This window comes from Rhagoletis pomonella, unplaced genomic scaffold (genome assembly GCF_013731165.1).
Source record: "Rhagoletis pomonella isolate Grant_MI unplaced genomic scaffold, Rhpom_1.0 Rhpom_scaffold_00013, whole genome shotgun sequence".
NCBI classification, from domain to species: domain Eukaryota; kingdom Metazoa; phylum Arthropoda; class Insecta; order Diptera; family Tephritidae; genus Rhagoletis; species Rhagoletis pomonella.
This window is the reverse complement of record NW_023458567.1, coordinates 6,879,302-6,885,316: the sequence shown is the minus strand read 5'-3', so window position 1 is coordinate 6,885,316 and position 6,015 is coordinate 6,879,302. Positions and strand designations below refer to the sequence as shown.

Here is a 6,015-nt window from a genome sequence, read left to right as displayed (position 1 = left end):
TAGTTAATATTAAAAAAAGATTAAATTAATAATTCGGTATTATTTTTTGAAGTCTCCTGAACGGAAGCAGAGGTTACTGATCTAAAAATATATATGTATTTTCTATCATCGCTACGAAAAATTGTTTTTCCCAATATAATATACGTGTAAAACTTTGAGCGCTTTGAGCGACCTCAAAATATTTTTTGATTTCAATATAAAAAGCTGGTGCATATTTTTTTCGGTATAGAACTTAGTCAATTAATTCATTTTCATTAAGGTTTTTATTTTGAAGACGGTAGCCGAGTAAAGTCTCCACTTTCAAATCAAAACAAGAACTTTCATTGCATCTAATTAAGTCCTTTGTTTGTATTAATGCGGCGCATGTGCCTAGCGCCAGTTTATTTCTACACTTTGTTTTAACTAGGTTCTGAATTTAAAAAATTCTCTCAATACAAGCAGAGGAGTGTGGTAAAGCAAGCAAACCCTGAACAACGCGAAATATATTTGAAAATACTGGCTGATTTAGTTCATTTTTTATTCTGCCGACTACAGTCCAAAATTCAGATACAGGAAGGTTTTCGATTTTTTTAATTTCTGCATAATCGGCCAATGCTCGATACTCGGTGTTAATTTGTTCAGCTTTTTTAAATTCAGTTTCGGGAAACAATTTTAAAATCAGTGGTAAAATGCTATTAATATTACCAGATAGTGCTTCCTTCGGCGCAATTGACGGTAAGAGTTTTAAAATTTCATTATTAAAATCTATTATTTTCTTAAATCATCGCAAAATTTAATATAAAATTTCAAAATGTTATTTTTAAATTGAAAAATTTCCGATGCTGTTAGGTTTTGGTCAGTGTAAAACAGTTCAGTTTCCGTTCCACAAAAAATGTTTTCAATAGGTATGTGTGGTTGGCTAAATTCAATGAATATATTGAATTGGTACAAATATTTTCTTTCGCTATAAAATTGCGGCATATTTGATTAAAAAGAAATGTCAAGCGGGGATATAAAACATGAATGTGTGACTCTTCCGCTTGCATTTCTATGTTAACAGTGTTTATAACTTTAAGAACGTACGACAAGAAATAGAAGTACAGTTTTATATTAGAATCTGAAAGGGTACTTGCAATAAACTTATTACTTTCATTGCCAAATCCTGCTTCGAAATTGCATAAACCGAAGTAGTATTGTAAAGTACTCCACTGCTCCAATATCCGTTCAACTACAATCTGAAATCATAATGTAATACTTCAAATAAAAAAATGTATTGAACAACTATTATTAAAAAGAAAATTTACCTGCCGCGAAAGCCATCGTGTTGAACTAAATCGCAAAATCTTATGAACCGCACTTCCAAAATCTTCTTGAAAATTTTCAAACTCTATTTTTCTACTAGCGCTATGACAGAAGTGGTGATTTATAGAGCGAATTAACTTTTCTATTTCTTGTGGAAGAACTGATGCAGCTGCCTCGGACGATAGATTAAGGTTGTGGCATACATCGCCAATAACAAAGATTTTAGGGCAAATTTCTTTTAATTTTGCTTGGACGCCATTCGTTTGCCCATCATGACACCGCAGTTATCTGCCGTAAATCCCAATAGATTGCTCAACGGAATATCATGATCATTCAAAACTTTTAAAAGGGCATAGAAAATTCCGGCGGAAGAAGAATCAGACACTTGAACAAAGTCCAAAAATCTATCTCTACATTTGTTCGTAAAAACTCTAATAATAACTGCTAAGTTTTTGTCCATAGAAATGTCAGTGCTTTCATCAATGATCACGGAGTAATATTGTTGTTTTGTTATTTCAGAAATTTGTCTGCAGTTTTCATGACCAGTGACTGACTTTATAATATTTTGACCCTTATGTCTATTTATGCTCAGGTTTGAAATTATGCGTGAATCTTTTACCGTTTTAATACATTTTGCCAAATGGTCCAAAGCAGTAAATAGCAAATTGTGCTCAGCAACGAACATACACAAACGAATCTCCATTGCTTTTGCTGAGCGACTTAATTCCATTTCCTCGCTATTCGGCTTAGTAAAACTCGAAATTTTTAAGGTTGCTTTAGCAATATTAGCATTTTTTTATGGAGGTCTGAATTTGAATGCCGATCGATGTGAAACATATTGCCGTAAATTGGAACACTGCATATCATGCACCTCTTACCTTGCTTTGCGGTAGAGTCTTCTTGGAGCCAATTGTACTTAGATGCCCACTCCCTCTTAAATTTGATCTCATACTTTTTCTTTTTCGCCACGGAAACTACGTTGCTTTCTTCGTTATAGCTGAAATACAATGCCGGCGAACGGCGAACTCACCACAGCGAAATTCGCGCTGTCAAAATTAGAACACCCGCAAGCATATGAAATAGAACACAGCCAAAGCGAAAAGCGAAGTTCGCTTGGCGGCGTTTCATGGCGATAGATTTATTTCTATCGCCCTGCTGGGCGATGACAGCTGTGCGTGCCAAAGGTGGCCGTATTTGTTTTTTGCTTTCAAAGTTTTAAAAGAAAACAACCTAAACACGATTTATTTTTGCTGTTTGAAAAATATAGTTGTGGATTCGTTAAATCTGGCTTGAAACAAATTATTTATAATAATCTTTCTTTGTTTTACAATTTATATTTGTTACCATTTCCTCATTTCTAAATATGGTTTAGTTTTTTCTAAATATGGTCACCCAAATTATAAAGGCGACCAAATGGGATCAGCTGTTTTCGCTACCGCTCTAATTCTATTTAAGTAGGCGAAATAGTTGGGCGAACGGTGAACGACAGCATCGCCCAGTTAGGCGAAATTTGCCGTTCGCCGGTATTGTATTTCAAGCATTATTGCTTAAATATGAGAAAAATGCTATTGGTAAATTTTTTTGCGCTAGTTGAACTTTGTCACACTTACTTCTCATCATTGCCTGCAGCTGCATTTTCACGTTTCTTGCGAACAATCCAACTGAAAATAGTATAAACTTCGTCAAAAATGAAATAGTTTGTATTAAAAAAACGGTTTGAAACTTACTTATCCATTGCAGTTTCTCTAATTTGTCGGCTTTCATTAATTATTCATTCAAATTGCGCGCACATAAAAGCTAGTTACTTCTTCGTTTCACATATCTCGTTCACAATGACATGCTATTAAATGTTTCATTCTAGAGGTGGGTAACTCAACTCAGAGTTGAGTTATTGAGTTGATTCCTATAAGTGAATCGGTAACTCAGACTCCCTGTCCAAAAAAAATGTAATCCAGTAACTCAGTTGATGCCGTAGGGCTCACATGAATCAATTGAATCATAGTGGCTCATATTTGTCCATATAACTCTCTCGCTTCGCCACAGTGTTTAGCATGGCAAAGTCTTGCATTTTGTTTTTGCACGAGGCGAATTTATACAAGGTGGTGGCAAGAATACAACAACAACAACCACATGTATTTTGTATTGCGGGTGTTATGTCAAATCTCACCAATTCTTATAATTTCGTTTTTTTTTTAGTTTTTCTCGAAATATGTATGTATGTAAGATATATAAAGATGTGCATATCAAATCAATTGCCTTTGCAACCATATCCACATTTTGAAATTCGGTACAATAGGTTTCGAAATATAAGCTTTTGAAAATATTGAAAATTCCACCTTTACCCTCCCCCTAGCACCGCCCTATTAATTTGCACACAAAAAAAATTACACCTTTCAAATCAGTAGAAAGGAGCTGACCACGCCCACTTTAAAGCTTTGTTTTATCTCAACGGCCGCTATACCGCATCTATGCCTCAAAACGAGTCTACGATACGAATGAGTGTAACATACAAAGAGTCAAATGAGTTAGTTGAATGAGCTGATTCCTTAAAGTGAGTTGGAGTCATTGAGTCAACTCCTATAAATTTGCTGAGTTACCCACCCTTATTTCATTCCCAATGGCACACTATCAAAAAGTTCTATGTTTTAATATGTTTAACCAAAATCCACTTGGCAAAAGAAAATCGGCATACAAATTTATTTCCTTGACAAATAATTTGGCCAAACTTAAAATGTACTTAAAATGGAACCAATGTACCGAATGTACTTTCAGAGCCGAAAAAAGTACAATTGTACCTACTTTTCCATCACTGGTCCCTAGACGAATTTTTCTCTGAGCGATTTGACTCCGTTTTTACTTTACATCACAACATCGACATTTCAACATTTATTAATAAATGTCGGGACGGCGCGAACGCCATTCCCGGCTACCAAAAATTACACGCACGAGTTATTCGCATTAGGAATAATCGCGAAGGTCAACTCAGCCGAAGTGCAATGGCCAAGCCTCGCTCCGGAGGAACCGCCTTCATGATCACGGTAGCCTCTACGCCAGGTAAGTATGCTTTCATTCGCTCACGACTAACCTTTTCTACACGTTGTGACACATCGCGTTTGAGAATTACGCGGTGAAGTCGAACAACAAGCGAGGGAAGAACGAATAAATTCCATTTAATAACCACACCTCGCTATGTGACCGTGCAATTAACATTGGTGTGTATGTTCGTGCGCATACAAGCGCAACTGCTTGCTTTTTTATTTAGCGCAACGCTGAATGACTTGCCTGTATTTGCTTGCTTGAATAACATTTTGTGGTATATTCAAGTGAAGTCCATCGTACATCCATATTTAGGGCAATCAGAGTAGCTGCAGAATCCAGTTATATATCACATTATAGTTCAAGCTCCACAGATTACCCAGAACTTGTCCGATTTCAAATCGGTGAAGTATGTGACAAAATACAAGGGTTTAAACATTTTCTTGACCCATTCTCAACGTATTTCTATATATAAGTGCTCAGTCATACGACTTATGGTCTGATTATGCATACTTCGCATAACTTCGCATAAACTTCAAACTGTAATTTCGTATGCACTTTGTATGTATTTTGTATGCATTCCATTACCCAGAAATTAGCAGAACTTTTCAAAACTTAGCGATCTGTTTAGTTTAGGTTTGCTTCACGATTTCTTAAGTTACATTTTTGCAGTTGACTGTCTTTCTCAGAAAAGTAAAACGTGGCAGAAAAGTGGATATTGAACAGTGTAATCTATTTAAAAATATTAACCAATTTTCCGTGGAATTGTGATTCGGATTCGTATTATTCATAGTTTTGAAATATATTTCGCGAAAGCAAAAAACAAAAATAACTGAGATCGCTTACTGTTTTAAGCATCTAGGATATCACTGACAAATTTAAAGTACCCTGGATGACGATAAAACTCAAAACTTTAAAAATTGTTTGATGTGATTTAGGAGGAACCTGAGAATAACAAAAAACAGAACACCCAGAAATTGTATAAAAAACTACTTTGAATGTGTAGTACCCACATACACCGACAAAGAATTTGTTACACATTTTCGTATTACGAGGAAGCTATTTAACAATTTAGCAATGAAATATGAGGGAAGCGACATACATATATAGAAACCTGCGCTCCAATAAGTGATTTTCAGCGGACAAAAGTCTAGCTTTGTTTCTGTGGTTTTCCGGCCATGAAGCGTTGAGTTTTCGCGACTTGGCCGACCGCTTCGATGTAACAATTTCTAGCGTTTCCCGTACGATTGAAAGACTGACAGTTTTCATTAGTAGAATGAGCCCAGAGTGCATTAAATGGCCCAGCATTCAGAGAGAGAAAGAAGCCGCCAACTATTTCGCGAAGTTTGGATTTGCAAAGGAAATAAGTAGGAAAAAAATGTTAAAATTTATTAAATGTTATTTGTATTTATGAACTTTTCTACTTTAATATAAGGCTGTATAGATGGGACGCACATAGTCATTGACTCCCCTGCTGATCGCAAAGACGTTTACATTGATAGAAAAGGCAACGTGACACTTGTAATGCAAGCAATTTGCGATGAAAGGAAGAATATTAAAGAATTTCGCATATTTTCACTAAAATATCGAACTTTTGATTATATATATACATATTTCTTTTTGGTAACTAAAAAATAAAAATAATTAAAAATAAAAATAATAAATAAAATAAAAGTAGTTAAAAAATAAAAATAACAA

General features: G+C 35.0%; 1 non-coding gene across 1 annotated transcript; it reads right to left on the bottom strand.

Moving 5' to 3' along the window:
* Positions 1–4,179: 4,179 nt before the first annotated feature.
* Positions 4,180–4,343, bottom strand: LOC118749029. The gene has a single exon (XR_004994131.1). It is a non-coding gene; the product is annotated as a U1 spliceosomal RNA (small nuclear RNA).
* Between the last annotated feature and the right edge of the window lie 1,672 nt (positions 4,344–6,015).